The sequence below is a fragment of the Salvia miltiorrhiza genome, chromosome 5, assembly GCF_028751815.1.
Source record: "Salvia miltiorrhiza cultivar Shanhuang (shh) chromosome 5, IMPLAD_Smil_shh, whole genome shotgun sequence".
Classification (NCBI taxonomy): Eukaryota; Viridiplantae; Streptophyta; class Magnoliopsida; order Lamiales; family Lamiaceae; genus Salvia; species Salvia miltiorrhiza.
In genome coordinates this window covers 53,112,846-53,125,899 of record NC_080391.1, presented here as the reverse complement: position 1 = coordinate 53,125,899, position 13,054 = coordinate 53,112,846, and positions in this window count along the sequence as shown.

Here is a 13,054-nt window from a genome sequence, read left to right as displayed (position 1 = left end):
ATTTTATAGGCTAAGAGTGGGTCTTATTTTAGCGCAACCCTATACATATATATATATATATATATATATGGATTTTGTTCCTGTTAAATGTAAGAGTTAATTGTTTGCAAATCCAAATGTTTTCACGAATTTTGAAATTACACCTATAATTTTTTTTTTTTTTTTTTTTTAAGAATCCATAACCTTTTGTTTTCTTCTAAATTATGTCTGGTCATCAGTTTTCGTAGATGGAAGAAGTTAGGGCTAACTCTGCTTGGGTCGTCACCCTCTACTCCTCAGGTCAACTACATTGCAACAATAAAGCTCACGTTGTCGCTACGAAGAAGAAGAAGAATTATACAGAATTTGAAAAGAAGAATAAATTAACGTTATTTTCAGATTTTGGGAAGAAGAAAAACTTTTTCAAACTCATGAATTAATTAATTTTTTTTTCAAATTAATTAATGACAATGGTAGATTTTTTTTTATTTTTATTTTCAAAATAAAAATTGGTTAAATTTTTAAGTTTTTCATTTTTAATTTTTGTTATATGAGAGTGATATTTTGATGCACTAATTCTATTAATTTATGATGCCTTTTAATATAGGGTTAAGGTGCAGATAGGCCCCTACAGTACATGCCCTTATAGCGTATTGCTCTCCATAGTCACTGTGTGTGCAAATAGGCCCCCAAAGTTCGAAAAATCGATCAATTAAGCCCGTTTGACTAACTGCTGTTAGGTAAAAAATTTTTACCCCAAATTTCTTTCTTCTTCCAATTTCTACTCCAATTCCAATTCATCCACTACCGACATCTCCCTCGGCGTCGTCGGTCACCTCTCCCTCAATCCGACGCCACCGCCACCGACGTGCAAGAAGCACGCTGCCGACCTCAGCAGCTAGCAGTGTTTATGCGCCTCATGCCTCCGCAAATCAGACGTGCAGTAGCACCCTCCGCCTCTCTCGTTTCCGTGATCGGTCTACCCTTACATCTCGCCGCAGACGACAGATGTTGGCGCCACCTCCTAGCGTATTCACGGCCACCAACGGAGTCCTGCTCCGCTTCTCCGTTTTGGTTCTCTAATATGATTCCTGGTCACTGGAGAAAACAGATTCTGTCGTTCTCTATTGGAGCGCAGCAAAGAGCCTGTCAGAATTGAGATCGCGGAATGTCGCCGGCGAGATGCTCCGACAATGATGACGACGTGGTGGATTCACAATCCACTGCCTTGATCCACTTGGCTACATCCGCCCCTCTACTATAAAATGAAAATGATATTTATAATTTTTCTATTCATTTACTTTTTCAATTGATTTTTTTTTAGAAATTGTAAAACAAATTTCAATCATTTTTTTTTATCTTCTTTCTTTATTCTCTATCTAATGGAAAGAATCATTATAGGTAAGTCCAATACTACTAGAAAATATAGAAAATGATCCCTAATTGAAAAGAAAATAAAGGAGCAATAAACCCTTTACTTGTCACGACGGATCGAGTGGCTACTCGTCGAAATCATTGCAGGGGTGGATGCAGACGCCGCGGAGGACTCCGGTGGCAATGGTGATGGCAGCGCCGGATTGAGAGAGAGGTAACCGACGGCTCCGAGGGAGATGTCGGCGGTGGTTGAATTGAAATTAGGGGTAGAAATTGGAAGAAGAAAGAAATTGAGGGTAATTTTTTTTAACTAACAATAGTTAGTCAAACGGGCTCAATTGATTGATTTTTCGGACTTTGAGGGCCTATTTGCACACACAGTAGCTATAAAGAGCAATACGCTATAGGGACCTATACTACAAGGACCTATCCTCACATTAACCCTTTAATATAATTTCATGACATATACGTGTAGAGTGTGTATTCTAGTCTCGCATTGTGCAATGTTGATTGCGTGCATGATTTGTATTCATGCATGCATGTTCACAACAAGTATTAAAAACGAAATTTTAAAAGAAATACGTTTATATTCTAAGTGGTTACTTTCAAATTTCCCCTAAAAAAGTGTACGTGATAGCTATAGCTGGGAATTAAACAAGCACATATATACGGCTTTCCTAATCAAAATAATTATTGTCACGCCCAAACACACACAGTAAATAGAGGGAGAAGTTGGAAAGAGAGAGAAACAAACTCTTCTTTTCAATTAACAAAAGCAAATTCAACTGATATTCAAAGGATAAATATAAATAAAGGAAAAAACAAGTAATAATTCAAAAACAAACCAAATTAAGAGGGTCAGCTTCCGTTTACCACAAAAACTTAAGCACGTAATCTTTATCTTTATCTTTATATATATAAAAAGCAAAGTAAATGTCAATAAATTGAATTTGAAAGGTAATTTTGGAATTGAAAAAATTAGGTTAGTTTTGTAATTAACTTACTAATGTAATAGGCCTACGGTTACAACAAAATTTTATACATGTCGGTTACTATTGTTGTATTAAAAGTGATATGTGTAGTGGGTTTATATTAATTTTTTTTTTCTCTTCTTTTCTTTCTCACTCTTATTTAATTTTCTTTCTCACTCTTTTTTGAATGTACACATTTTTGTGTAATGCTTTCTCCATAAATGAAATATGCATCTTAAATGAAAAATTGTGAAAAGACTTTTAATTTGATATATCACATGTAAAAAATGAATCTAAAATAAATAAATTGTGATTATTTAAATGTTAATTTTGCTCCCAAAAAAGCTCCCGAAAATTTGAACTAACAAAAAAAAAACTACCCAAAATTTAATGTTACTATTGTTGCTCTTCCCTTTTTTTCATTTGATTTGTAGATAAAGCATATTTTTTCCATTTTCATTATATTATATTTTGGATAAAATAAAATTAACTTTAATTTGAAATTTAAAATGAGCAAATTATGATAATCTAAAATTTTAACATATTAAATAATTTACATTTTGAGTAGTGATATGCTTGAGCAAGTTATTGTTGGAACCACATTTTAAGTTTTTTAATCTTATTATTTTATTTATCATATTTTGATTTTTTTTATTTATATTTATTTTTGTGTGGTTTCATCTTGAATTATATATGCATCTTAAATGAAAGATCATGAAAAAATATTAACTTTAGTATATTACTTACTATGAAACAAATAAATAAGTTATAATTATTAAAATTCAACCAATTAAATTTATTTAGATTCTTTTTTTTTTTTGTAAAGATAGGAGGTGTATAAACTTTTCTTTTATTTGGATTTAAATTGAATATTTAATGATAGTTTCAATGAGATCCCGCATATATGGTGTGATCTTAAAATGATTTGTATGTATTGATTTAATGTATCTTATGACTAATATTTACCTGGAAGAAACAAAATTGTACCTGAGTTCGAATTCTGAAGGAAGCGAAAATTTTGATAATTTTTTGAATACATTTATTCAACAGTCAACACTATATAGTGACTAATTAATTATTCGTACGTCTCACGAAAAATAGCAATCTCACTATAGTCTAACCACATATATATATATATATATATATATATATATATATATATATATATTAGTACTTGATTTGACTATCAATTATAATTTTGAATATGATAGTAATTATAAATCCAGTTTTATAATTATAGCAACTCTCTATATAAGTTTGAATATCAATATAATTTAGGGTTAATGGCATGTAAAACCACCAACTTTGAGTGAATTCTGGTTTTAATCTCTAACAAAAGTTTCTGCCTGTAAATATATGAATTTTGAAATGTTTCTGATTTTGACTACGGCAGATTCCCGCTGCAAGTTATTGCCATAATTTCAGTCTCCAAATATCATAGTTCATAAGTTAAATGATGTCGTTTTGTATTTTTAAAGGAACGACGTCATTTTTGTGTCATCGTCGATAAAGACACGTTGGATTTCAGGCTGCCAAGTCAGCCATTTTGGCTGAAAATTTGACCCGTAATCAAAATAAGAAACATTTCAAAGTTCATATATTTACAGGCAGAATCTTTTGTTAGAGGTTAAAACCAGAATTCGCTCAAAATTGGTGGTTTTACAGGCCATTAACCCTAAATTATATTGATAATATTAAAATATTAGATCAATTTGCAAATAATAAATTTTATATTAAATTCTAATTTTATTAGTTTATATTAATAATTATAAAATATATGTACAATTTATGCGGGTCTAAAATCACAATTATCGCGCATGGCGCGGGAGGTACACTAGTATTAAGTAAAAACCAATCAAAAGCATAGCTGACTTAATTTATTTCTCACTTCTGACCAAAACAACTCTCAATTGTTTCACATAACTTAACTCAACAAAAAATTGTTTCACATAACTAATCCTAGAAAAAAGAAAAAAAAAAAATACTCGGTTACTTAATTGCCTTATGCTCCAGCACCCTTTAATCAAGAAAATATACTATATAATATCAACATTTATAAAATTTATCTTGAAAAATAATTGAAGAGTATTAAAAACCTTCTCTAAATTGTCTGTTGAAACTAAAGGTATGATTAAAAAAAATGAAAATAAGTTGTTGTTTTTTTTGAATAAATAATGTTTTATTTAAATAAATAGATGCTATACAAATGCAATTAAACATAGCTTTTAGTTGTGGTTTGGCAGTAATTAAGAGTTTGAGAATGTCACGAGAGACGATGAGACACACGAAACTCAATTGGTAAGATGCATCTCTTCAACAGTTCAACTAATTATAGATTGCGATGATATACTCAGTGACGTAGCTAGGGGGGTCCAGTGGGGCCCAGTGCCCCCACTGGAATTTTTCAAAAAAACAGTATATATATAATGTATTTCTTTATTTAGTATTTAAATGAAAATTCATTTTATTTTTTAAAACAAAATTCTCATAATATTATATGATGTAACTTTGTTGTTATTTTATAAGTATTTTCTTTATTTCTTTATCTAATAGGTGAGTTTGATTTTAAAAATTTTATAGGGAAATTTTTTATATTAGACTCAAACAATTAAAATTTGAGTTTAAATGTAGAATTCTTTGTAAACATACTTGTAATTTACTTTTTATATTGGATTCTCTATGATATTTTTATGTAATAGCTTATTTATTTAGCTTTTTCACACATTCAATTTTTATTATTATGTGAATTATTAAAATATTAGTTATTAATAGAATTTAACTAGAATTTCTAACTCATGTTAATTGTTAGCTCAGACCCTGTACATGCAAGTGAATTATATTTTATTTATTTTTGTTAGATAATTTTATTTGTAATATCTTATTATTGAATATTTTTTTGTGAATATTAATTAATACGTGTTGGGCAAATGAATAAAGTTATTACCACATATTTATAACTTTAAACATATATGTAAGTCATTAGGATGTGTGATAGTCATATATAAATATTTCAAAAAAATTGTTATAAATTTTAATTTATATATATATATATACTCCCTTCGTATTCAAATAAGTGTTATATGACATAAAATTATACTCACCAAGGAAAAATATAATTTTACATGCTTTAAGATGAAGTATAGAAAAAATGACATGAGTAAAATTGAAAGTTTAGCTTACTTTTACTATTAAATTTTTACAATATGACATTTAAAAAGGAACAAGAAAAATTCCGTAATATGACACTTATTTAAAAACGGAAGAAATATATTAAAATTATTATAAATTGGCCCCCACTGAGGTGAAATCCTGGCTACGTCACTGGATATACTTGTATGTATTCGCATGAGTTGTGTAACTTGTAACTAAAAATTCGAGTCATTTAATATAGGCAAGTGAATTTGTATTTGCATGAGTAGTAACTTGTAACTAAAAAGAATAGGGTTAATTGAGTGTAATATCACGAACTTTGCTCAAAATTCATTTTCCCCACGAACTTTAAAAGATCCACAAATTATCAAATACTTTCAAAACTGTTCAAACTCCCCATGTCAACTTTTATAATAATTATAAACCTATCCTACATTCATATAAAATTATAGAAAGACCCCCACATCTATTCAATATTTGTACAAAATAATAAAAGAGCCCTGAGTTTTATATAATTATAAAAGCTATAATAAAATAATAAAATAAGGTTCAACATGCTTCCGTATTACTTCAATATTAACATCAGTCATGTTGTGGATGGATGCTGGCTTGAATTCGTTTTACTGCCGACTGAAATTCGGCAATCTTCAGGATGTGTTTTTGATAAAACTCAATACTTATGATAATGTCATGAATATTCTCCTCGTTTTCTCCTCGACAAACATGTCCTTCAAGGCATCGTTTGCACTAGTGCTGCCGCCGGTTCAGGAACCGCCGGTTCCGGGCCCGAACCGGCGGTTCAGGGTCGAGAATCCGGCGAACCGGAACCGGCCCGGATTAAATGTAAAGGGCCGGTTTTCGGACCCTGAACCGGCGGTTCCGGGCCGGGCCAAAAACCGGCGGTTCTGGGCCGAAAACCGGCGGTTTCCCGGTTTTTCACTTTTTTTTATTGAAATTAAATGATTTGTGTTAATTTCAACTAAATGTAGCTTCACTATTTATAGTGTACTACACATGGTAGAGAATAGCTTCACTATTTATAGTGTACTACACATGGTAGAGAATCCTACATTTTTCAATGTGGGATAATGTAGCTTCACTATTTATAGTGTACTACACATGGTAGAGAATCTTACATTTTTCAATGTGGGATAATTTTAACTTAATGTAGGTTCATTATCTATAGTGTACTACACATTGTAAAGAATACTACATTTTTCAATGTGGGATCACTCAACCTAACTTACAAATATATAATTTATATTCATGTAATTTATAACTTATAAAAATATAACTTGTAACTTATAACTTATATTCATGTAGTAATAGTTTTTACTTTACAAATGTTGAAAAAAATATTAAAATTACTCAACTTATACTGTATAGTTTTATAAATTATGATGTTAAAAACTTAAAATGTTAAAATTACTCAACTTAAAGTCTTAAATTACTTAATAACTTATATACTATTGTCATATAAATATATAATTTTTAAATATATGTTTTGTTTTTTAAAGCTTGAAATTACTCAAGTTACCAAGTAAAATAATTTTCAAATTTACCCAACTTAAAAATCTTAATAATATAATAATATTTTTTATGTCATCTTTTTTTTTAAATGACAATTGAATTGATATAAAGTAAAGGAAAAATAATTAACACATTGAGAACCAAAAATTCAAATGAATTCATAAAAATAGATATCTTTATTGAATTTATTTTATGTACCAAAAAAATATTACAAGGATACAAATTACTAATCTTTAAAATTGAATAAGTAAACTAACTAATTGATCCCTCGACCTTATAAGTTATAAGTTACATATTTATAAGTTATATATTTAGAAGTTATAAGTTATTACATGAATATAAGTTATATATTTATAAGTTAGGTTGAGTGATCCCACATTGAAAAATGTAGGATTCTTTATAATGCATAGTACATTATAGATAGTGAAGCTACATTATCCCACATTGAAAAATGTAGGATTCTTTACCATGTGTAGTACACTATAAATAGTGAAGCTACATTATCCCACATTGAAAAATGTAGGATTTTCTACCATGTGTAGTACACTATAAATAGTGAAGCTACCTTATCCCACATTGAAAAATGTAGGATTTTCTACCATGTGTAGTATACTATAAATAGTGAAGCTACATTATCCCACATTGAAAAATGTAGGATTCTCTACCATGTGTAGAACACTATAAATAGTGAAACTACATTTCGTTAAAATTATTAGGATTTGAATATAAAATTTAAAAAAATAAAAAATTGACCGGGCCCGGCGGTTCAGGGCCGAACCGGCGGGCCGGCCCGGCGGGCCGCGGGCCGCTCTCCCCTTGAACCGTAACCGGACCGAGCTCCTTGGCGGGCCGGTCCCGAAACCGGCCCGTGGTCAACGGTTCGGGCCCGGACCGTTGACTTCCGGGCCGGTTCAGGGTTGGCCCGCCGGTTCCGGTTGAACCGTGGCAGCACTAGTTTGCACCATCTGAGGTTGTTTTGTAGACTATCTCTCTTTTCTCCAAATTTTGGAGGATAACCTTGTATGCAGGGGCAGAGCCAGACTTTCACCATAGGGGGGGGTCCAATTTTATTTTTTTTCTCGATAAAGTTAATAGTTAAATAAAAAATAATAATAATAACCATTAACACAATTAGAATGTCATTTAAATTACATAACAAGTCAAAAATATTACATTTTGAAATTCAAGTTTTTATTGATTAACTGATATAAATTATTTATTTTATTATATTTTTTAAACATGTTTCGTATTTATTTATATTTTAATTTTATTTAATATTTATATTTATTTATATAAATATATTATTTAATTTTAGTGTTCGTCGTGCATCACACGAATGAGAATATACTAGTTCCTCAATAAAAATCCACTCTGATACGATTTTAGGTGAGAGCGTGAGAGAGTGTGATGCGTATGTTTTATAATTATAAAAAAAACAAATTCATTAGGGTATTTTGATATATAAGGTCAAAAAGTGGGGTTGTTGTGTAATTTATTTTGTGAATAGGTCAATTCTGAATATTTCAAATTTAATGGGAACAATTTTGAATTATCAAGAATTAAATTATGGGCAATTTGAACAAATATCAAAGTATTTGATATAATTTGGATTTTTTGAAGTTCATGGAAAAAATGGATTTTGAGCAAAGTTCGTGATATTACACGCAATTAACCCAAAAAAATATCATAAAGGTATCGTGAAATTGCATCAGCATGAAATTAATATGATACTCATCCCTTAATTTATATGATACCTGTATGTCGACTTATGATCGCCTTATCCGCTACGGTATGATCACGCCTAACGTTTGTTTGCTTTGCTTAAAAGGAAGTGAGTCTCAGGATCACCTTTTCTGGAATTGTGAGCGTGTGAAGAATATTTGGGTTACGTTCCTTGGGTGGTTCAATTTCATGCAAGGGTTGCAAGAGAGTGATATTCATAGTTTTTTGGTGGCAGCTTGGCAGTATAAACTTAGTCCCCTCATTGGTAATTTCTGGAAAGCGGGTATTATCACGGTCATCTGGGCCATTTGGATGCAGAGAAACAATTGTATCTTTGATAATCAAAAGTTCGAAGAACGTCGTGTCATCCACACTGTGAAAGTTGCTTTCAAAGAGATTGATAATAACTTTGCTAAATTAGGCTACATGTGGAATTCTTGGTCGGATTATTTGATTCTCCGGGCAGTGGGTGTTAATTCCAGGAGTGCTCCTCCTCCGGAGTTTGTGGAGGTACATTGGTGGCCACCGGTGGCGCCGTGGATCAAAGTGAATACTGATGGTTCAGCGACGGGAACTCCGGGAACTATTGCGGCAGGTGGGGTGTTTAGAGATAACTGGAATGTGGTGCGTGGTTGTTTTCACTTCAAAGGTGGCTCAGGTTTTGCCTTTGAAGCAGAGCTACTGGCAGTTATCTCGGCGATTCAAATTGCTCACAATCGTGGATGGCACAGACTTTGGATTGAAGCCGATTCCACCTACGTGATACTCATTCTTAATTCTCGTTCTTTGAATGTGCCTTGGCGTTTTAAGGCGGCTTGGAATAGGATTTTAAAGATGTTAGATGCTTTCTCGCTGCAGGTATCTCACATCTTTAGAGAAGGAAACAAGGCGGCCGATATAATGGCTAACCAACAACGTTCGGAAGGGTGGTGGCCGCACGAGATTGAGGAGATTAGGGCTGCGGTTCGTCTTGACATGGCTTCGCATAGCCATTTGCGTCAGAAACGGTAGTTGGGGCTGATGGGTGGCTGTTTGGTTCTAACCGCCCGTTTAGTTTTTTTTTTTTTTTTTTTTTTTTTTTTTTTTCCCGTGGGGTGAGAGCCGGGATAGTTTGGGGACGATGGTTAGGCCGGAGTTCCGGAAACTTTCCCTTCCGCTCTTCCCTACTTTCGTTTTGTGTTTAGACGAGTACTCTTTTTCCTTTTCACGGTTTCCCCCACTGGGTTTTCAGTGAAAAGGTTTTAATGAGGTTCGGCCCTTAGTCTGCTCCTTCTGTGCTTTCAAGGGTTTTTTTTTTGGTTTTTTCTTTTCTTTTTTTATAAAATCGTCATTTAATAAAATGATACCTGTATGTCGGTTCCTATAATCGCGGGTATTTATGACTAGCATGAAATTAATAATTTTTGGGCAGTGATAAATGGACACCGAGTGTACTGGACACTCGGTTAAAATCGGAGTTTTTGTATTTAGCCAAAGTGGACCGATTTTTGAGTGAATTAGTTATTTACTAATAGAAGTAATACTACTATTTTATTATTTTGTCTTTTATGTTTTATCATTTCCGGAAGTTTTGTTGTTCGATTTCTTAGTTTTTTTGTTTCCTTACTTTTTGGTTTTTTATTTTTGAAAATTATATAAATCTTATAATTCGAAGTTTATATGTTTTTTTATTCGAAATTCTTTTGATTATTTGTTTCAAAATATTATTATTGATTTGTTACCAATAATTTGGGTTTCTTTTTAAAATAATCCTATATTTGTTTCCAGCTATTTTTTTTTCAAAATTAATATTATTTATTTTTATTGATGATTAAATTATTTTTTATTTATTTGTTTCCACTAATTTTATGATTCTCCTAAAAATAATCCTAATTTTGTTTCCACATTATTATTTTTTTGTTTCGAAATTTTTTTTCAAAAATTTTTATTTTTATATTAGAAAATTATGTTAGTTTTTTCTGAAGATTTATTTTTTATCTTTTTCGAAAATTATGTTATTTTTATTTGTTTTCACTAATTTGGATATTCTTCTAAAAATAATCCTAGATTTATTTCCACTAATTCAGAGATTCTCCTAAAATAATCCTAGATTTGTTTCCACTAATTTAGAGATTTTCATTCCCCAAAAAATAATCCTAAATTTGATTCCACTAATTTAGAGATTCTCCTAAAATAATCCTAGATTTATTTTCACATTTATTTTATTTTTTTATTATTATTTTTTATTTTCCGAATTTTATGTTAATTTTATTTGTTTCTACTAATTTAGAGATTTCCTTCAAAATAATCTTAGATTTGTTTTCATTTATATATATTTTTTCCAAAGATTAAAAAAAACATTTCGAAGATGATTTTTTTAATAGAAAATCGAAATACAAGAAAAAGGTGATTGGGGGAAATAATCCTAGATTTATTTTCATTTTTATATATTTTTTCCAATATTAAAAAAAATATTTCGAAGATGATTTGAAAAAAAAAACTAAAATACAAGAAAAATGTGATTGAGGGATTTGAACCAAAGACCTCAATAATATATGAGTAATACTTTGTCACCTTGTCCAGTTTCACCACTTCCAATGCATTCAACAATTTTTTATCCACTTTTAATATATTCACCAACTTTTTTCTTAAAACTCGTGTCACTTCCTCCAAGGAAGTTCTTTCATGGATGGAGGGAGTATTAATTTCAAAAAAAATAGTTGAAAACAAATATAGGATTATTTTAAAAAGAAACCTCAAATTATTGGTAACAAATCAAAAATAATATTTTGAAACAAATAATCAAAAGAATTTCGAATAAAAAAACATATAAACTTCGAATTATAAGATTTATAGTATAATTTTCGAAAATAAAAAACCAAAAAGTAAAGGAAACAAAAAAACTAATAAATAAAGAAACCGAACAACAAAACTTCCGGAAATTATAAAACATAAAAGACAAAACAATAAAATAGTAGTATTACTTAATAAGGGATAAATTAGTAAATAACCAATTCACCCAAAAACCGGCTCACTTTGGCTAATTGCAAAAACTCCAGTTTTAAGTTTTAACCGAGTGTACAGGACACTTGGTGTCCATTTACCATAACGAGCACGCATTTTCAATTTAATCATTTCAAGTTTTCAACCAACTTCTATAACGAGCACGCATTTTCATAAAGATCTATATACTTCACATTTTGAAATGATCCCATAATAGACTTGTCTTACGTCTAAAGTTATTCTTTATATATTTAAGTATATATGTACGAATGAACAAATAGTGTTGCGCTATTCTAGCATTACTGCACCAAAATAAAATTCTTACGTTTTCTTTTTGTTATATATAATGGTGTATTTATGTTTTTGTTACACTAAATTAATTATTTCTTAAAATTTCTCTAATTGGAAAGTATGAAAATGGTATCCACCCATTTTAAAAAATAAAATATAAAAAATACTTATCTTTGATAAAATATACTCTCTCCGTCCACGATATCGTTTTCACTTTTGTCATTTTAATTTATTCACAATATCATTTCTACTTCTCATTTATAACAATATGGTTCACGTAACACTCTCCACATATTTATAGAGGGACCCAAACTCTATTCACACCAATATTCACGATCAACTATTATCCACAATTTTTTTATATTATCCACCATTTTTTTAAAAATTCGAGCCGTCCACATGAATGTTGAAACGATATCGTGGATGGACGACAAATGGAATATATCCGTCCACGATATCATTTAACTTTTGTCATTTTGGTTCGTCCACAATATCATTTCCACTTCTATTTGTAGCAGTAAGGTCCCACAAATTCCACTCACAACAATGGTGGGACCCAAACTCCCTCACAACAATACCCACTACTATTAACTACTATCCACTACTTTCTTAAAAGTACTTGTGTTGTCCATAAAGTGGAAATGATATCATAGACAAAAATAATGGAGTATATATTTAAGACTTTTTTATCCTTGTGTAGATTATTAATACATTTTTCAATAATTCTTGACTATTGATGTTCAATTGTAGTGGTCGAGCATATCGATCATTAGACCATCTTCAATGGTACACCAAATCCCATTTTGGTGTACCAAAACTTCTCCAATGGTACACTAAACTCAAACCCAAAATGGGTTTGGGGCCACCATTTGAATAGTATTGCACCAAATTTTGTGTGATACTATTCACTACACCAAAACACTTTATAGAATTTTAAGAATTGCAAACTAACCCCTCTTCTTGCTAGATATTGAGAATCCGTCGAATTGCGAGTGTTGCAGGTAATGTTGAAGAAGACGATGATGCTCTGTGTTTTCTCGAAACGAAGAAGACGA